The sequence below is a fragment of the Mastigoproctus giganteus genome, chromosome 7 (assembly GCF_048544385.1).
Source record: "Mastigoproctus giganteus isolate SK-2022 chromosome 7, ASM4854438v1, whole genome shotgun sequence".
In the NCBI taxonomy this organism is placed as follows: domain Eukaryota; kingdom Metazoa; phylum Arthropoda; class Arachnida; order Uropygi; family Thelyphonidae; genus Mastigoproctus; species Mastigoproctus giganteus.
The window spans coordinates 2,375,152-2,397,442 of record NC_143581.1 but is presented as its reverse complement, the minus strand read 5'-3'; the positions used below and the strand labels follow the sequence as shown (position 1 = coordinate 2,397,442).

General features: G+C 41.0%; 1 protein-coding gene across 4 annotated transcripts in view; it reads right to left on the bottom strand.

Moving 5' to 3' along the window:
* sbm (L-type amino acid transporter sobremesa) overlaps window positions 1-22,291 on the bottom strand; it is a 195,680-nt gene that overhangs the window by 164,379 nt on the left and 9,010 nt on the right. Inside the window, exon 1 of one of the 4 annotated variants that reach the window (XM_090377499.1) lies at window positions 8,962-9,369. The exons of the other annotated variants lie outside the window; for them this stretch is intronic. The gene's annotated coding sequence lies outside the window, so the exon portion shown is untranslated. Of the gene's footprint in view, window positions 1-8,961; window positions 9,370-22,291 lie in introns of those variants that run through there. 4 annotated transcript variants of the gene reach the window in all.

Here is a 22,291-nt window from a genome sequence, read left to right as displayed (position 1 = left end):
CCCTAACGGTTTCTACCTCTTTAAATATGATCAGATTAGTACCATGTGTACCTGGAGCCATAACGTGACCTCTCGGACAATCGTGAATTATTCACAAATAATGGATTAACCCGTTGATCTAATAGCGGTCCCTAAAAGGCGATTATAGAGTTAACTGAGTTCGTTTCTGTTTCTAATGAGAACATCTGCCTCATTCGTTCAATTATTAACTCTTACGCAACGCCTAGTTGCGTTACGAAGGAGGACCAATAAACCTTTCGTTACTGCGATTCAGACAGCGACGTAAAACCTCCACGACTTCTCGCTCCTTTCTGTCGATGCTGTTTAACTGCGTGCCACAGGTCCCATAAAAAAGCCATAAACTGACAGGAGGCTGTCAGTTCTGTCTTTCGGTATCAACTAAGCCACGGAAGCACCAAAGCAAAGCAACTAATTTCACTTTGCAATCTTGTATTACGGATCATAAATTTATATTGGCTATAAACAATATACTAATCCGTGTAGCTGGATTAGGAAGTGTGAAAGACAATCTGTTAAACACGAAACATCTGTAATCATTCCACCATCAGCAAGGTGCACGAAGTTAAGAGTAACTGCTCGAAACCATAATTAGTCGGGAATTGATTAGAATTAAAATTAAAAGTGTGTTTCAGTTTTCGACAGATCCCTCAAATCAGACCATAGTTGGACGGTGTGTGAATAGAACTGCATTGTGATTTGATGGATTCAGAAATCCATAATTTCATTAAAGTAAATGTGCCAACTTCGATATTCTTCTACTCTCAAAATCATTCCGAGAAACTGTATGCTAAGACCAAATATAATTAACAATGAAGGAAGTAGATGCACTGGAAATGTAGATACTCTGGATCATGTACGCGTTTAGACAGTTCGTTATTCGAATTGGACTTCGCCACTTGTGATTTTGATGGTGTAATACGTTTCAAGTTTACTGGCCAATGCTCTCATCAGGGGTATCCGTCTCTCCTCACGGCTATTCGGAGGCACAACTTTAATCATCGAGCATTAACGCAGAAGTATAAGTGATTGTTCTGTCTTACAATTTTCCTAACTATAAGGTATGGAGAGGGGAGGAGACGCCGATTTTAGACTACACAACATGTTTGTAATACGCTGCTCGACAAAATTAATAGAACAAAATGTTTTTCGTGAATATTTTATTTGTGATCAGTGTCGCCGAAGGCGAATATTTTATATGAGAGGCATCCTGGCATGCGAATTCCGAGTATCCAATAGAAATCGATCTACCACCTGACAGAGCCACACATTAATCAAATTTTTTTTTTTTTTTTTTTTTGATTTGGTAGTTATTGGCGCATCGGCTTCTGTGGCCATATTGCACCTCCCAAGGTTTTTGCAGTACTTTGATCCAAGCCCGAGGCGAGAATCGAACCCGCGACCTTTGGGTTGCCGGGTAGGTACTTTACCCACTCGGCTAGCCCGGTCGGCTAATCAAATTATTCATGCCTATAAAAACATGGCTTGCTCAGTGGAACAGCCACATCTCCAGTACTCACGATGGCTAGTAATCTTCGGTTAGACGATTCTTGGAAATGGCGGGCCGTTGGACGACTTGAAGCCGGGGAGTCGCAGGTGGAGGTGGCACCTTAACTTAATGTGTCACGCACTATCGGCTTGGCACTATGGAAGCGGGTTCAGGAGACAAGAACCATTACAAGCAGAACTGGCCAAGGTCGCCCGAGGGCTACGTCAACCAGAATAGACCGTTAGCTGGCTCTAACAGCAAGATGGAACCCTACGATGTCCTCTCATCACCTGTCTCTTGGAGTTATTGTTGCTGCCACAGGTGAAAACATTTTCAACCGAACTGTGTTAAGAAAGCTCAGTTCAAGTGGACTCTACGCAAGGAAGCTAGTGGTTTGTATCTCATTAACCCCCAAACTAGCGCAAAGCTCGTCCAAACTGGTGCCATGAACGTGTGACTTGGAGCCCTGACAAATAGGGCACAGTTCTGTTCTCTGAGTCCCGTTTTAGCCTACAAACAGATTCTAGCTGTTATTCCATCTGGAGACAATGAAGAATGCCATCCGTTACCATCCTTCCAAACAAATCCTCGAACCCTAATGCGACTTTTTAAGGATGCGCTTGGTCCATATTTCATTTTCATGCACGACAACTCCACTGCACATAGAGCTAGTGGTAAAGGTATATCTTGAAACTGAAGATATTCAACTACTGACGTGGCCAGCACGGTCACTAGACTTAAATCCGATCGAACATGTCGCTTACTGGCTGCAATAGTGGCACAATTCAAAATTCTGAATTTTTGAATTAACACAACTAATGAGGTTGGGATAGTGGACTCTACATTTACGCAATAACAGTAAAAAGTTAGTTCAATATTTCTTCGCTAGCTACCACAAGTGTCGTTATGCCATTTGAGTTTCTACTGCATCGAGAAGCGTCAACAGTGGTACTTCTTCAGTGTGCCCCAAACCGTCGGATTGAATGGGGCGCGACCTTTCCGCATTCTCCGTGTTTGGTGGTCACGAGCTCGAACCCCGGTCTGATCAAGAAGCGTGTGTTACGCACTGCTGCTCCGGCCCACCTGGCTACGGAGGCGCCGTTAAAATGTAGTCCATACATGTTATTGAGTTTATGAATATAAATAAAGTTCTTAATTGTTTTTTTTTTTTTTTTGTTCTTCATCCTGATTACCTTCGATCTTTAGGAGAATCAAGTCACAAATTTTGAGTGTTTGTTGGTGCAATAGTAGCGCAACTCAAAAAGGGGGGGCGGGTAAATTTTCGAAATTCTGGTTACCCATAAGGGAAAATTGATCAAGCCACCCTAATTTTGAGTACCACTGGGTATGATGAGATGAATCACGATATATTTCAGCGATCATATAATTTCTTCAATTCTGAAGAAACTAATTTTTAAAGCCAAATTTTTCTCATCGATTTTCTCAGAATTACGATTTTTGAGTCACGCCACTATTGCAGCCAGTGAGCGATGTGTGGGGTGCGTCGTATTGCACGCCGACAGCCAATCCTTGGTGATCTAAGGTCCACTCTGTGGAAGAATTGGATTTGTTGCCACAGAATCTTATAGATACCCTTATATCGAGCATGGTTCACCGCTCTCGGCCCTGTTTAGCCGTTGGAGGGGATCATATGTTGTATTGATGTCATGCGAATCATGTTTTTGAGCATGTTGTATCAACTTCTGTAATGTGACTTTTTGGTGATTTTTATGCAACCCCTATAAATGTCCCTTATAGTTATCCGAAGTTTCCCAATATTTCCTTATTTCATCACTATTCTGTGGTACACCACTATACCAAATTTTGACCGGCTTCATTGCAAGCTGCACGAGTTATATCATCTCTTCTACGTGTTCTGCTAATTTTGTCGAGCAGTGTAATTACTTCGCAGTTTTCTATTGACTTTGTATTTTTGTATTGGTTTTAATGCGCATTTTTTAACCGTATGATTATAGAATCTTCATAAACCTGTTTATGTCTACTTTTTGAGTACAATTTTATACGGTTTTTTGTTACCTAAAAAGATTTTCAATATGCGACTCACCAACGTTAGCTACCCTCTGTAAATGACAAGCAATATTCTCCAGTCTTGCGAGCGATATTTCGCCTCGGTTTCTTCGATGACAGCCGTAATTTCCGCTTTTAACTCCTGAATGGATTGCAGTAGACTTGGAAATCACCGCAAGAAGGTAACAAAATTTTCCCGAAAGAAATGCAGTACCATATCCGTGTGGAAACGTGCACCCCTTCTCGGAAGAGTCTGATTCATCCTGCAGCAGTGGAGAATTTTTTCCTCGTTTACTGAAGGCACCAGACATCGCAGAGTCCAATGTGTTCAATGGACATCGTTATTTCACATCAAAATGATTAATATACTCTTTTTTGATTATATATATATATATATATATATATATATATATATACACACTGGTGTTCAAATAAAGGGCGTCACCCCTTAAAATTGTAATCGTCGTCCGAATAACGTAAGTATATGGCAATATTTCTTACAGATTGCATCAGATAAGAGTGACACGCGTGGGTGATGATGTAATATTGCATCAGCTGTTACTTTAAGCTATATGAGCACGCTCTGCAAGAGTTGCAGTCATTCCTTGCTTGTATCAGGATGGCGAGTTACGTGCAGTTGACGCCACGAAGAAAGAGTTGCTTTACGTGAGGAAGAATGTTCTTCCCATCATATTGCTTATAGAGTGTCTTGTAATCAGTACTGCGACGGTGAGTAGATTTCTTTCCAAACTCGAGAATTCTGGTTCTGTTATAGGAAAAATGGAACCGGACGCCGCAAACGAGTCTTTACGCCAAAACAGGACCGCGTTTTCAGGCGCTTATGCCTTAAAAACAGCTTCTTCGTCTGAGCTGAAAAGAGAATGGGAAGAACATACAGGACTGGTAGCAAGTGCAGTAACAGTCAGAAGACGCCTCTTCAAAAATGGACTTGTCGTCCTAAGAAGCCCCTCCTCACACAAAAAACGAAAAAGGCCCGATTGATTTGGTGTAAGGAGCATGTCAAATGGACCCCCGAGTGGTGGAAGTCAGTTATTTTCTCGGATGAGAAGAAATTCAACCTGCATGGCTCTGATGGAAGACAAACGATTTGCCGTAGACACACGTGGTGAAGAATACCATCCAGACTGTATGGTGTCTACAGTGAAATTCCCTACCAGCACCCCCAAATGATATGGGGGTGCATTTCGTATCACTTGCAGTTTATAAAAAGGTTCCGTAAATGTCAATGGATACGTGGCTATATTGCAAGGCAAATTGCTGCCAACCATTAGAGACCATTTCAACGTGCCAAGTAACTGCATCTTTCAGGACGACTCTGCTCCTTGTCATCGGGAGCGAAAAGTGTAAGTAGGCAATTCTGCTTCATTTCTGCATTAGAGGTTCGACAGTAATGTGTTTACATTTGTTACAGGTGAAAAAATTATTGGAAGAATGGTCCATTAGAACTCTTTGCTGGCCAGGAAACAGCTCGGCCAGACCTGAATCCTATAGATAACTGTTGGCATCGTGTGGAATCTGCAGTTGCCAGAAAGAAACCAAAGACCCTTCGTGAACTTCATAATTCGCATTTGGAACAACGAACTATCAGTTTGATTATCTTCAGAAATTTATCTTGTCAATGCCTCGACAATGTGCTGCTGCCATCAGGGCAAGGTGGGCGGTTCCAACTAAATATTAGTTTGCATCTGGTGAACTTTTCATATTGTTTTCCATTTAAAATGATAAACTGAAGCAAATTCTGATAACATTTCAGCCATAATTGTCGTGTTTACCAAAATCGTTGTATGTTGGTTGCAAATGCTCATTTTGGAATATTTGGAGAGCACCTGTCAAATTTACTTAGCTTTGCCTTAAATATTAATAAATATCTTTTGTTTATATTTCTATTTGTGATGCTTGTCATTAATGTAATATACCATCGCGAAAAAGGGTTAGAAATGTGAAATTCCTAGGTGATGCCCTTTCTTTGAACACCAATGTATACAGAAACAGAAGACCATTTTGTGTTTTTTTCGTGCACTTCTGGTGGTTGATGCATGAGGAGATGCCAGGGTTATGCGATATGACACAATGTATTTATATTCATTATGGTTGTTGGGTACTTTCTGTCTATAAGTGGCCCTTGTCCATAAGTCTCCCTTCCATCTTTCTTTTATGGGAAACGTCACTGGGAAGTCTCTGGAACTATTTTATTATAAACACGGGCTTAAAGTGTATGTGTAAATGGGATTGTTTTTTTGAATGAATATTTCGCGAAGCCAACTGTAGTTCAGAGCGAAAACACCTTCCGTTAGTTTTGTATTTATTCATTCCATTTGTAAATTAATAGAAGCATCTTTCGCTTTTCTCACGAGTGAAAGGAGTTTCTATCGCGGTGGATATTATGTGTTTACCATTTGTGACTCTAGGACAAGATACATTTAATATGGATCATTTATACTGCACTCGTGATCCTTTCGTCAAAGAAGACCTGATTGATAAATGGAAGCTATAAATCATAACTGTATATTCAAAGATTCAAACCCCCACTGAGAAACTATGCTAGTCCCATCTGGTAAAGCTCGGTTGAATGTGCCCTTAAAAGCAGCTCGATGTCCTGAGAGATGAGCACTCTCGAAAGCCAACTTCACTCGGACGTAAAGAATTTTCAAAATCTCGTATAGCTATCTACGAGCTTTTGATGGAAATCAGATTTTCAATTTGGGACCGCTTTTAGCATTTCTCGTGATTTACAAGGACTTGGCTAGTGTATATCAATAATCGATAAATCCAGATAGTTTGCTTTTTCCTCGCTCGGTGAATCTAGTGAGATGTTTTTGAACTTCTCTAAATTCTGCGAAACCTTTATAAATTTATTAGTATACACGTACCGGTCCTCGTCTAAAAATAAGACTGTCGTGTTGCCACCGCCCCCGTGGTAAAATCGCCATCCTCCCCACATCGGTTGAAAAATAACTGAGTTCGAATCCCGTCGTTGACACGAGGAGAGTTTATGGGCCTTTTCCACAACGTGGCTGAGTTAGTTGGTCTCAGACGAGGTAGCGGGGATTTTCTCCCACCAACTCAGATTTTTCGTCCTACAAACAGCAAATCAACGACGTAACAAATGCAATCTACAGACTTACACGATTTGGCTGTTGCTGATACGCCTAAAACCCTGTAACAAACTAACATAACGTGTTGCACCTTCCTTTGAGTGGCCTTGTAGTTAGCATCAATTGCCAACAGTCTCATTTCACACCACGTGGAATAGGTACAGGTTCGTATCCTGTTTTTGTGAGAGGAACTATTGTCGGCTTTTTCAAAATTCCATCTCAAATAAGGGTCGTGGAACCTTATTTTTAGGAAACATTTTTTTTTTTCCAGCAAACAGACAAACGTGTTATTGTGTGCACGCTTCGGTTTATTTCACCGAAGAGCACTAGCGAGACGCGGTATACTGATGCCTCATGGCCTTAGTTGCTTTGGCGCTTTAACATACCCGCAGGCGCGGAGAAACACACGCGTCACAGAGATTCTTTAATCGTTCGTCAATTCTTCGTATTTGGTAATGGACTTTGTGATTATGGTGACAATATCATAATTTTTAACCCTTTCTTCCTTGTAAACTCTCGAGGATAACACAGCGGCTGCAGCCACTGCTCTTTCATACCGTGCGGAAAATTTCGATTCGAATCTGGTGGACGTGGGGGGGGGGGTTATTTTATTGACTTCTTTCTTTTAGCTAGGAAAGGATTTGCATGTTTCTGCCTCCGTTTGTCACCCACTCCAGTTTTTCATCCTATAAAACAAGGCGACCATGGAATAGACGCGATATTTACTTACACGATAAGCCGAGCCCTCTGGTTTTTGATCCGAATTTTATTTCGAAACAACCAAATCATATTTCCTGTGAAATATTGAATTCATATTACAGTTTCTTAACTGATTTTTTATGTTTTTCAGAAGGTCAATGTGTTTCATCGCGTCTTTTATTTTCTAAACCCGGAGTCCACAAATCGACACGAGTCTCCCGTGATTCGTGTGTGGGTGATGGTAATCCGTGATGGCATCGCCCACACAGGTGTAATGATTCATAAGACCAGATGAAAGTAAAGGTGCGCAAGGGCCGTTCATCATTCCTGACAGCTTGCTCCTGATCTATCACCGGAAAGGCTGCCATCGCGAGAGATAATGCACCTGTGACTTCCGTTGTCTTTTAGCAAGTACGGGTCAGCTGTACATTTACCTGACCGTGGACTCGATGTGGTAATGCCTGTCTGTGTTGTGCTACTCGAGAATCGAATAATGAAATAGCAATCTACTTATCGATTTTCTACTGGCTGGATTGTATATACATATTTTGCAAACTCATTTATTCTTTCATGTTCCGCATTCATTGACGTTTAAATGCGACATCAATACGCCAAAACAAAATAAGATGTAGTAGTACATGTGTTATCTCTTTACAAGAGGAAATTCCCTCTAGATTGGACACTGATAATCACATTTGGAGCGTGGTGATGCGCTTCTTTTCCAGCGCGATATTTCATCTCGCTGCTGATCCACAGTTTGAAATGTTGATTGTCATTTGTGTGGAAAATTGAACTCAGAACAGCCGAGCAGTTCCATTTCGCAATCCTAACAAGGAGAGAAGATGATGCAAACGAGCTATTGCAACATGAACCAACACAAGCGTCGACAAATCTTAAGGACACCCATTCTAAAGGGAAAAATACATTGCAACGATCGTAACTCCAAAAAAATAATTGGACCGATAATTATTGTACAGAGTGTTGAATGGTCTTTTCTGTAACGATGCAATCGTCTTCCATCTTACGATATCGCCTTTGCTGGTAAACCGCTGCCTGAATATGATTGAATAATCGACACTCAGTGACTTCCCGGCTGTAAGTTCGAGAGGAATCAATGTACACTTTGCGCAACTACCCCGCGAGCATGTGCATGCTGCTGCTTCGAGAAAATGTTCTCCCATCGATCTTCTCATTACTGAGTAGAAAATAAATCGGAACAGAAATTGGAGCAATGTGACCTCGGGTTTGATGCTCGTAAAACCACCAACAAGAGACTGAACACGAAAATTTAACGTAATTATTCAGATGAGATGTTAAAAACGAAACAAAACCCCGCCGTGTTAAATTAATTTATTGTAGCCTATAAAATTGGAAATGATGTCATATTTCAGGTGAGATGTGCGGTTTCCTTTGAGTTCCGGACTATTCCTCCCAAAATGCCACACAAACATACTTACCGCATGTTTGTGTGGTAAGTTTTCACACCTCACTGGACAAGACTGCTTTACACACACACACACACACACACGCGCGCGCATTCTCTCCCACACAAAGTAGAATATCAGATGCGAACATATTTCAAATGCAAATAAAGGTTCAGAAACCACTCACCTGTGTCTCACCTCTGCAAAAATGGCTTCCTTCGGAGATCTTTCTGTTTTTTAAGCAACCTCTTCCCGAGTAAGTCTTGTCGGAGACGAGTAAAGCCGATGAATGAAAGACAGCACCTGTGTTCCGTGAGCCTGTGGACTCTCTGGGGGGCACGTCGTTTTTACAGCGTCTGCTGCTAACCGCACATCGACGTCATCGTTCGCGTGCTAGTTACGAGGATGTACACATCAGCCTATTCTCGTGGTGTACCGTAATTGGAGGAGGTCACCAGACTTTCCCCTCGACTCTCACCTCGACTGCCGAAACCTGAGTATTAATTGGTTATCGCACCTCTTCCAGCTCCGCAATCTCTCGCTTCACAACGATGCGTGTCACTTGTTCCATACTTCCGTGACGTAATATCCGCTTAATGTTTAACAGCGATGGAACACTGTACACGTGTGTCCTCGTTGTGTGCGAGTGAGGAAGGAAGATGCTCTGCTTCAGTAATCACCTCTTGCTTAGAAATTTCATTCTTCTTTAGTTCATCATCCAGGCTGCTAGTTAAGATCGTAAAATGCTTGGATTTCGTTTCGATCAGGAGAAAAGGCACCTTTATAGACTGCTTTAGCCCCATGGCCGATTTAGCCGGTCCCGGTCAGTACCTACATGATTTTCTCTCTGAGAACCTTTTTTATCCCTCTGATTATGAAAACAGCCACAGAATATACAAAGCTTTCAGACAAGATGTACTAACGCTTCATAGTCCCGGTATCTCACCTTGATGGGTGTGATGTACTTTGTATCTGCATTCTGTTTAGTACACGTTTATTCTAAGCAACCCATCTCAACTCAATATTTACTTACAAACCTGAAGGTTCAACAAAGAACACACTTACACATCATTATTGGCAGGAGTACCACCGCGTGACTGGTAGTGGTACCAAATGTATGGGGGTGGCTGGTTCTGTCCGCTTACTAATATTATCATTGGTAGAGAAACTTTTTGCCTATCGTGCAGGTGTTCAAGATGGCGGCTTTCTGGAGTTCCATGTAGGTATTCTCTGGGGAGATTAGTTGCTGCTAGAATCTTATGGATGGAGGCACAGTGACTGGGATGGTCATTACTTATTTCACATATCTTTGACTTATCAGTTTATTCACCGAAGATCCTGTCTTAGGGCTGTGTACCTCTTGATCTTTTCCTCTTAGGTTTTCTGCAGATTGTTGGTGTTGGGCACCGCTATGTCGAACAGGTAGGTAGCCTTTCCCTTCTTGTTGAAGAGGGTTATCTGGTCTGTTGTGCGGGATCGTCTTGTTCGTTTTTATGGCGCTGTCCCAGTATCGTTTGTGAATAGGGGCGTCTAGTACGGCCTGCATTAATATTATTATGACCTTTTTAACCTCATGGGATTTTTTCCACCATGTGATGGGTAATGGTACCAAGTGCATGGGGGTGGATGGTAATGTCCGATTACTATTATTATTATTACTGTTGGTCGAGCAACAACTCTCTGACTGTTCTGCAGGCGTTCAGGACCGCTGCTCGCTACAATTTCTTATAATAATAATAATGACGCTGTCCCAGTGCAAGCTATACTGGGACCGCGCCATATTAATGGACAAGATAGCCTCGCATAACAGACCGGACATACCCTTGTCGACAAGAAGGTAAAGGTATCTACTTGACATAGCCGTACCCAACACATTGGCAACCTCCAGCAAACCCACAACGAAAAGATCAGGGAGTACAGTGACCTATTTATTTATTTATTATTAAGAGAGGAGATCGAAGTGATGTGGCATATGCAACAAGTAACGACCATCCCGATCATCGTGTGAACCACAGTATGGTGCCGAAGATTCTACATAACAGCCAAGCAGCAATTGGTCTCCCAGAGAACACCTACAAGGAATTTCAGAGAGTCGCAATCCTGAACACCTGTAAGACAGTCAGAAAGTTCCTCGACCAACAGTAACACTAGACATAACGATCCTTGTGAACTTGGTAGCAGTACCCGTCACGGAGTGGAATCCCCCAATCAGGGAGAAATAATATAACAACAACAATAATAATAATAATAATTATTATTATCACTTTAGTAATCCTATAGGGTTCATTTCTGCACCCAAGTATGTAGTTATGGACTTCATAGCTGCCGGCTAGGAGGGTGATTACTATATACTTAGGCGCGAGTTACCACGTGCACAAGCGGTTTCATTGCAGTACATGTTAACCCTACCTGTTGATTATTTACACGAGTCTTATTTACTAATTCTTACCTACAACAACAACTTATATTCTTAGTATCTTTACTAATGAGACACATTTAATTTAAATGGAAAAAGAAGAGAAAAAAAAGACTCCAAAATCTTGTCTTTTCTATTGGTTTCAGACAACCTGCAAAAGGATATTCACTCTTTCTATGGACAATGGAATATTTTGGCTACTTTTTTGGCTATTTTGATTGTGGCGCTTAGAATCACTTCCTAACGCTGAATGGCATTTTTAGGGATTTTTGTAATTTGGAGCTCTAGCATTCTACAGTAGCACTCAATAGTGCTTTTTGCACTATTCGTATATTCCGGGAGAAAAAAAAACGTAGTACCCACGCCTGAGACCAACTAACTCAGCGATGAAAAAGTGCATAAATATTCTTCGTGTCAATGACGGGATTCGAATCCCAGTTTTCCACCTGGTGTGAGAAGGATGGTGTATTGTGCTAACCGCGTGAGGCAATATTTTGTGCAAAAAGACAAGTGCAACAAGGCCTACCAGGAGCTAAAGTTATTGATTTTAGAAAAGGTACGATCTTTAAAAGTAAAAACAAAAAGGAGACATTGTTGTACACTTTGGTATTAATGAAATTAATAAAGTGGATGCAGACTTTTTTCCTCGATCTTTATGTATCTACATTAACTTTATTATCTTATTGCTCCTTTCCCTGACATCAAGGTACTGTCTGCGCGGTAGGACAGTGGTTATGATCACCGTCCTCCCCACATGTGGGAGAAAGCCCAAGTTGGAATCCCGTTAGTGAGGCGAGGAATTTTTATGGGCTTTCTTCACTCTGTGACTAATTCCTGAGTCAGTCAGTCTCAGGCGGGGACAGCGAAGTTTTCCTCCCAAAAATTCGAGATTTTACGTCCAGCAAAACAGGCAAATAGACCAGAGAACATTCAATTTATGGACATAATACATATGGGCTTAAGTTCCTATTTGGGTGTCCCTAGTAGGCAGTTTTGACATTAAGACACTCGTGTATCTTAGTGTGACGTGTTGCGACTCGCCAATATACCAAGTATATCTCTTGTTGGTCCATGAGCTTGGGAAGTTAGGCAGTTGTGTCAACCTCACTCTCCGTTCTTGTCTGTTGTCCTCGATTTTAGTGGGATGAGACAAAGATACTCGTGTATCTTAGTGTCATCAGCGACTTTGTAATCAAAATTTTTGTGAATCGCCTGGCCTTTGTCTTATGTCAAGGAAAATTATATTCTGTACGCAGTACAATAGACTTAATCAAGAACAGGAGATCTGTGGATTTACTTAACAAGTATAGGACAATGATGAGAAAAAGCGATTTTGTCCACACTTGGTAAGAGGAAGCACATAATGGGAACCTTGTTAGTCATCTCGGCCCTGGAGAAATTGTGCAAGGTTACGGGGTATATTTTATTCCTCATGACCTGTAACTGTTAGCATGAGAAATTGTTTTAATAGGAGAGGAATACACTTAAATAGGGGAGGCGCATGAATATTTTCTGATGCTATTGATAGAATTAGGCAGGTTGGGAAACTGCTGGTTTGGGCGGGGGATGCATAGACTCACACTTTAATAACAGTCGCAAGCGGAGGAGAAATTGATTCTTGCTCTGTTTCTGTTGAGACACGCGGCTAAATTCACACTAAAATTATTCCGATTTAGTGTGAATTTAGTTATTTTTTGCCCATCTTCTGAGGAAACTCTAATAATAGGCAGAGGGAAGTATGCTTTTGAAATACACCGATGAGCCAAAACATTATGACCAAGATGTTAGTCCTCCACGTGCAGCCAAAACAGCTAGTTCCCGGCGAGACATGGACGCTAAAAAACTGTTATTTTTAGAGCAAAGGAATAATTAAATTCATCTGCCGTGCTGCATCTTATGTCTGTTAATTGCGTGTGTTCTATGGTCGATTTGTCTGTTTTGCTGGACGAAAAACCCCAGTTTCTCGAGATAAAACCTTGCTAAAAAACCTACACTCAGCCACGAGTGAAAAAAGCCCATTAAAGTTCCTCGCGTCATCGACGGGATTCGAACCCGGACCTTTTCCATCCGGTGTGGGGAGTACGATTATGATACCACTGTGCTTCCCGCGCAGACACATGGACGCTACAAAATTTCTAATGTGTCTTGTGGTATCTGGTACCAACACGTAACCAGCAGATCCTTTCACTCCTGTAAGGCCCTTGGTTGAGTCGCTGCAGATTGGAGTTGCTGTTCCAACACAAACCACAGATGCTCGATGGGATTGATGTCTGCGGAATTTGGAGGAGGCCAGGTCAATACCTGGAAGTCTTCCTCGTGTTCCGCTAACCAGTCTCGAACAATCCGGGCGGTATGGCATGGCGCATTATCCTGCTGAAAGACGGCACCGCCAGGGCGAAACACCGTTGCCATCAGAGGGTGTACCTGGTCAGCAATGATGTTTAGGTAGGCACATGGATGACTGGACTGCGATGTTTAGGCACATAGATGACTGGAACCAAGGTATCCCAACAGAACATCGCCCAAAGCATGACAGCGCCGCCACCGGCTTGTTTTTGTCCCACTGTGCATCCAGGTGCCATCACTTCCCCAGGAAAACAACACACACGTACCCGGCCGTCCATATGGTGCAACAGGAAACGTGATTCATCGGACCAGACGACTCTCTTCCAATCACTCAAGGTCCAGTTTCGATTCCTGCATGCCCATTGTAGGCGCTGTCGCCGGTGAACCGTGATTAGCATGGACACTCGGAGCGACTTGTAGCTACGCAGCCCCATTTTCAGCAGGGTTCGATATACTGTGTTTTGTGACACATTACTGCTGTCACAAGGATTCCAATTACCGGCGAATTGCGCCACAGTCGCTCTTCTGTTGCCTCGTACCATCCGAGAGAGTCTTCGCTCAACTCGAGCATCGATGAACTGTGGTTGTCCAACACCTCGCCGGTGGTTAGTGGGTTTTTCCCTCCTCGGACCACTTTCTGTGGGTACTAACCACGGCTGACCGTGAGCAGCCCACCAGCCTTGCCGTTTCGGATATGTTCTGACCCAGTCGTCTGGCCATTACAAGTTGGCCTTTGTTAAACTCGCTTAAGTCCGCTCCCTTTCCCATGTGAAGAACAAGAGTAACACTGATTAACGGAGCTCAGTATCATGTGTTTTTTGTACTGTGTCCCGACCTGCGCACGCGCCGTAGTTCACTTGTAGTTGCTTAGATTTGCATAACGACTCGCTTATCATAATGTTTTGGCCCATCGGTGTATATTTGATTAAACTATAGTTAGTGATATATATCGTGAAATAAGCATTTATATAAGTAAAAGGAATTAAAACACAAACTACTGTCACAAACGTGTTTTCCAACTCCCTCGTAAGTTGCTCAACATTCGTGAACCCAGTCAGCGAATAAACTGCATCGAACCTGCCTTCTTTAATAATCAGTGTACCGGTCATTAGAAAGAGAATAGCAATGGCATTTACCAAATGCTTCTTTTTGATTTCGGGGCATTCTGCGTCCAATACTTTGAAATCGATTAAAATTCGGTGATCGAATAATTTAGCGTTGTCGGAGTAAAATCAGTTTCCCTCGTTCCCGGACACACAGTGGAGATACGAGCACTTAAGGACACTCTGCTCTTAAGAACTGGACATTCCAGAAGTTGCGCATGTTTCTTCAAAGCGGAGTTTGTCAAACTAGAAAGCGGAAGGAAAAACTAAGAATTGGATTTCGAATCCATGTAATGTTTCGCCTTCTGCTTGGTGTTACCAACCACAGGTTGGGCCAAATAATGGTAACGCCAAGAACATTTTCGTTAATGGAAATGCGCAGCCCTTGTACTTTCTCCCGAATTGCCCGTTGAACGTTAGGTGCTCTTTAATAGATGCTCGAGACCTTGGAGGCGCTAAAAGCCTCCGTCTAATCGGAGTACGAAGAGGCGGCAGTTATTGGATGAAGTACATTTCGCCAACGGCTGTCCTAAAAGGAAAACTTGCTACAGTTATTGAAGTCTAAATAAATGGAGTGTGCGCTATGCTCCCACCCCCGCGCAACGTATTCATATATCGTTTTAATACCCGAAACCACTAAGGAATACAACGAGTGGGTCTATTCTTCCGAGAGTGAAAGCTGCCCTGATCGCTGCCTTCCTAGCGATGATCTTTAACGATGCAGCGACACTGATAAAGCGTTGTGTTAATCGCGTTTTGATACGCTTCTAGGGTGCGCTTAGAAAAGAATTTAGTGATTAAATAGTTCATGCCAGCTAAAAGAGAGAGAGAGAGAGAGAGAGAGAGAGATTTTCTTCAGCCCCTCCCGTTCCAGCTGCCGTCAAGCAGATTCGCGACCTTTTTTATTTACGACCAGTAGTTCAAAATTTCGCTTCCCTTCATCTGTACCGGCCATCCTATTACACATCTCACAGATCCGGCCACAGACCGGCCGAATTGTTTTGTGTTGGGGAGAAACGTCCCAGCATGCACCGCTCGGATCGATGTCATTGGAGCGAAGGCTGCTGGTGCAGAACTGACGAGGCTTGGGAGGAATGCGATGCAGCAACAGCTACGATTGGTTATTAACTAGGGAATGGTTAATAGCGAGAGACCTTGGCATCGTACAAAACCTCACTTAACAATTTCTACAGAGTACACGCGTATTTTTTTGTAACCTATATTGCGCACTGGCTTGCGTCGATTGTACGAAAACCCGTAGCGTAATTTGACGGCATTATTAACTTGACTGGGGGGAGGGGGAACTGCAGTTATTTTTTATCCCTTCTGAAAATCGATCTTTCAACATCTCTTCATAGCTTGTAAGCAAGAATAAATGAAGAGCCAATCTATCCAAAACTTAGGGCTGGTCCTAAAGTTCAGAGGAATCGCAACCGATTCCTCTGAAATTTAGGATTCCTCCTCCAGGACGCAGGATTTTCTCTGTTTGGATTTAAGGCCCTTTTCAGTCCAGTGGCTCTGATGCATTGAAATGCCTTTCAACGACTGGCCTTGTGCCGAGTGAGCATGGTCTAGTGTTCACCTAGAGCAGACCCCGAATAAACTAGCCTGAAGACCCCAGGAGTACTGAAATTTTTAAAAGGCCTGAATACATCATGTTTTCATTCAACTGTACTGAGGCTCTGATTTGGAAATTTAGCTTCTAATGGTTACCTGTATATCCGTGAATATCGGTGGTGCATTAGCAGCTACGATTCATCAACATGATAGACGTCGGCCAGATTTAATTTGTAACATAGCCACAATTAACTTTTGTGGCCTTCATCTATTTTTAGTAAAATTCTTACATTTTAGAAGTTTGATAAAAACAGTCTTTTTAAGTTCATTGAATAATGTTCCTCAATTCTGTAGGCGCTCTTCTAGAGAAGTAAATCTGCGACTCAAGAATTTAGAGTAGATTATTGTTACTAATTTTCTGTGGATACCACAACCTAGACTGCTCTTTCAGAGCTATTATGGAAGTAATTACTCAGTGGTATAATGACCTACTGACTACATCTCATATATTTACGAGTAAAAAAAAGAGTATACGGGAGCAGAGAAATAAATATTACACAGTAATATATATTAATATCACTAATAAAATAACATTAGTCCGTGAAGAGCTGTGTCCATTGATTACCACTTTCCGTCTTCTCCCACTCAACCATCCCTTTATCCATAGCAGCATTTTGCCATTAATGTCCCACTGCTCCAATTTGTACAGCGAACAGTATCAAAAGCTTTCTTAAAATCCAAGTATATGATATCAAAATTATTTTTTTCCCTCCAATTCCTTTGTGACCACATCACACATCATAGTATCCAATCAAATTGGTCAGACAAGACATCTCCTTAACAAACCCATGCTCTGTCTGAACTATAACTGTAGTCTTGTCTAGATGATCCTGCAGTGCTTCTTTAACCACTGACTCCATAATTTCCCATGAAGGAGTTAAACTAACAGGTCTATAATTACTTGTGTCACTCTTTTATCCTCCTTTGTGAATTGGGGTAACATTTCCACATTTCCAGTCCATGGGGACTTCTCTGAGTCCAAGGAAGCTTTCATAATTATGGCTAAGGGTTTTTTTACTTCCTTTGCTGCCTTTAATATAACTGGACAAATCCCATCTACCCATGTGATCTTTTTATGTTTAACTTTAATAATTTCTCCTCCACTTTGCTCTCAGTTATTACAAAATCATTTAATCCCTGCCAGACTTTAATAAACTTCTGGCATTCCCCTGTCTGAATAACTCCTCATGTTGTGTGTGTGTGTGTGTGTGTGTGTGTGAATGTAAATGCAAAATACTCATTCAGTTTGTCAGCTACCTGAGCTGGATTATCAACAGTCCAACCATCGATATCAAGTAGAACAATCTGATTCATCCTCTTCCTTCTGCAAATCAATAAAGAAGAAGTAATACAGTAAAAATAAATAAAGAAGTATTTGCTGTTTTCCTTTGCATCCTTTGCAAGATTTCTCCTAATCTGCCTTCGCCTGCCTAACCTCCTTTGTGACCTGATTACAGACCAGCTTATATATATCATAGGCTTTTATGTCATATGTTAATTTGTAAGTATCCCATGCATTTTTCTTCTCTGCCATATGCCTCATTAGTTCATCTGACATCCATTTAGGCCTAAACCTTGAACAATATTTCTTAGTTGGTATGTAAAGCCTGGTAGCTTCCAAGATAAGTTCTTTGAATACTTCCCATTTTGAGTTTGCTGTTGGTAACATCATCAGTTGGTCCCACTGTATAGAATTTAAATACTGTCTCAGTCCATCGTAGTCGCCTTTACGAAAGCAATAACCCTTCCCTTTACCCTTGATGGTATTAACCTCTTTGAGTAAATCCCACTTCAGCACACTGTGATCACTGCCACCTAGTGGTTCATTTATCTGCAGATTCTTAATGCATGAAGAATCACTGCTGATAATCAAATCAAGAGTATTCTTCCCTCCAGTTGCCTCCCTAACATGCTGCTGATAACCAAATTATTATTATTTATTATTATTATTATTATTATTATTATTATTAGCCATATGGTTCAAGGAAGCCTGAGGCTTATGCTGCACTGCCCAAAAAAAAAAAAAATTTTCCCTATTACCCTGAGAGAGAGAGAGAGAGAGAGAGAAGTAGAAAGGAATCACCAAGAAAGAGAAGAATGATGATGATATCTAGCTCAGGACCCTGGGTGTGCCAAGCCCATACTCACCAGATGTGAGCCCCTGGGGGTAAATCAAGAGTATTACTCCCTCTAGTTGCCTCCCAAACATGCTGATGTAGAAAACAAGTATCCAATAAATCCAAAAAAGCATTGCTGCTGTGCGAGTCACCAATCTACAAGTTCCAATCAATATCTAGGAAGTTAAAATTCCCCATTATAAGACAATCTGATTTACTGGCCCACTCTATTTCTCTTTACAGTTGTTTATTGTACTCATCGGAGTCATTGGGCCAATAACCACACTCCTACTGGCAATTTTGCTTTCCCAGTGCTTATTTCAAACGAAACCTGACTGAACATTGTACTGTCCACCCATGTCAACTGGATGCGCTTCCTTAGATTTTATGTGTTTCTTAACTAATAGCATAACCCCTCCCCCCTTCCTATCCTGTCTATCCTTTCTGTAGACGTTGTACTCCCCAAATTGCATTTCTGCATCCCTTATATATGTGTGACACCACGTCTCTGATATCCCAACAATATCTGCCTTTGATGTTTCGAGCAATACCTCAAATTCATCAAATTTATTTACTAAACTCCTAGCATTGGTGTACACGCGAGTATACCTGCACCTGTTTCTATTCTTAGCTACCCTAACACAACCCATGTGTTTACTTGTACCGCAATGGCTCCCAGCAGTCTCTGAAATACCATGCATCTTATTAGTTCGTGTATCCTGGGCATATGTTGGGAAGTTTATTAGTTCTTCAAAGCTTACATTTTTCCCTTAGAGCTGAGTTTGTGTTACGTGACTTAACCACGATTCTCCCGCCATCTTATGATGTGACATAGCCATTCTGTTTTGATTCGTTCTATTTTTTATGGCGATCTCGAAAGTTATCGAAATAAAATTCCAGTTCATAGGTTTTCAGCAGTTTTCGATCACCTGTATGCAAACCAATGTGTGTAACTTAACTTGTGCCTAATGACAATAAACAAATGTGTGTTCTTCGATGTCAGAGTGCATTTAGTCCATTCGTGGATATCGCCCAAGGAACTTGTGAACTGCCCTGAAATTCGAAAGCTTGGGAATGAACTACTGCCGTATCTTACTGTGATCTGTCAGTAAATTGCGAATTTTTATAAAACGGTTTTTCTACCTTGAGTTACCGATCATCAATAAGAAACTGTTGCGAGCAGCTTAAAATCTGTATTATAAAAAAAAAATGCGATATTAAATTCCGTTGGGTGCCAAGAGAAAACGTGAAATTAAGCTTAAATGATGTATTTCGAGTTTATTTATGCTTCGTGCAATCCGTCTATGATTCACCACATCTACAGTGATTTGTTTTTTAAATTTATGTATTGCAATACACATTTGCGCGTGTTTGATAGATGACTCATTTAAGCGGTGACAAAATCGTGTCCAGTCAAAGGATACAAAATATCTGATCATCTTCGTAATTTACCGAAACGATTTCTCATGAAAAATTCAAAAAGTGTAGAACCGATAATTATCAGAGATAGAAATCGTGTTTAAAATGACGTTTTAAAACGTTAAATAGATTCATTCGATACTAACGCGTGCTTCCAGGTACACGTTAACATTGTAGGCTTCTCTGAGATGTGAATATGTTCCTCAAATATTCATTGATCTATATTTTTAACGGAAAGTCAGCCATCGATATCAGAGTACGTTGCATGTTATACGTGTTTCATAGAGCGGAAACGTTTCAGTTGCTCAACTTTTTGATCCACGCGTGTGTATTCAACTGTACGTTGTCTGTGTTTTTGTTTACGGGTTGCACATTGTGCAAGAACCACATTCAGCTCGTCTATTAATTACCCGAGACGCGTGGAGGGACATTCTCGCGTGTCTCTTAAATCCTCAATCGTTATTTTCCCCACGAAAGTTGTCTAACCAGTCGGTATTTCCTCAATCATTCGTTTAAGTGAAATTGTACTCATTCGGGAACTTTCTGGTCGTGTACGAGTATCAGATGTAATTCTGTTGTTATATATAAATTGGTTTATAATTGATTTATTGTTAGTAGTCTATTATATTAAAATCCCTCTATTATAAACATTCCCCACCCAAATTAACATTTAAAAGAGAATCGAGACAACGTAATCGTGAATATTTATTTATTTATTCGATATTTAATAACAAAACAACATTATATTATATTATGTTATATTATATTAGATACCAGGTATTGCACTCGTCTGGGTGGTGGTGCGCACTGATAATAAGCAACAGTATTCTTCTCTACATTTATTCGAACTAGTGCAATACCCGGTATTTCGTTGTGAAGGTAGCCAACATGGGATATAATTAAAACGATGCCTTTACACTACATACGTAGTTCAATTTTATGGGTTAACTATGGCGATATTATATAGTTAATTTAAACCCATATCATATTATGCCTTGTGCATTTAGTCTTTAATAAAATATATTAGTATAAATAAATTAATAAAATATATTAGTATAAATAAATTAATAAAATACATTTATAAATAAATTAATAAAATACATTTATAAATAAATTAATATAATATAAACTAGGGGGCTTTGCCCCCTGCTCACTGCACTCGCTTCTTTTGATAAAATAAAATACTTATAGAAGCTTTCGACACTGTGTGCGTCTCTTCCTCAGCTATGAATACTTAAATACGTTACATATGGAAATCAAGAATGATACCGCGTGGTTATGCTAGATAAACAAAGCGCATGCACGAGGTTTATCTAGCATGACCACGCTAAAACAGAAGCTTGTTTTACCACAGTAAAACAAGCTTCTGTTACGTATTTTAGTGTTTGTTATGTATTACCATGTAACCCGCATTCCTCTTTTCCCATTGGCTGAATAAAAAATCACTATGAGGAAAATTCTTTTAATGTATAGAAAGGTATATGTCGACATAAATATATTAATATAAATATGAAGTTCAACAGAATTGATTAATTTCAAAATATCAGAAACCGTTTCCCATTTTCATTAGCGCGGTCAAAAGGAAATATATTAAAAAATTGTGGTTTCACTTTGTGTTTCTCTCTGCAGCGATATGGTCATATGTCAATTTGGTTCCTGCAAGCGGTCGCAAGAACATCGAACAAGGCTCGAACGTATCCAAATGGGCTAAACGCGCAATATAACCGACTTTCAAAAAGTCCCAGTTGTTTGGGCTACAGAAGCAAGAATTGTGGATGGGATTACTCAACACTACAATATCCAGAATTTATGAAAAGTCGTCGGAAGACAGACATTCCATATCCAGAAGGAGTAACTGTGGCAGGCAGAGGATATTAAAGGTGAGGTACTTAATCGCCTATCTATTCACGAGGTGATGCATTCAACCAAAATCGATATCAATGCAAATCTCGGAGAACACGCAGAGAAAGACGAAAGTTGAAGCGGAATCCGTCATTCTATCTGCAAACCCACTTTTTTAGACAAAATTGGGAAAGAAAAACTCCAGTGAATGTCGGTCGAGGTGTTGGCCATAGTGGAGTGGAAGGACGAATTTCGATTTTGTCTGTAGAAAATAATGCGAACAGTTGTTAATAATTACAGACTGTTGATGCTTAGTTTTGTTCTGTAATGAAGGAGGGGCAGATAACGGGTCCTCGCGGGTAGCGCAGTTAATAGGATTGCCGTCCTCTCCCCACCCGGTGGAAAAGACCCGAGTTCGAGTCCCGTCGATGATAAGAGGAATTTTTATGAGCATTTCTCACAACGTGGCTGAGTTAGTCCGTCTCAGGAGAGGGTAGCTTGGTATTTCCTCTCCGGAAACTCGGACTTTTCGTACAGCAAACCCTTCGTCCAGAAAATCGACCGCAGAACTCGCGCAATTTACAGACAGTATACACGGAGCAATATGGCCTTAGTCGCTGATGTCCTGAAATTCCACTACAACAGTAAATAACGTAG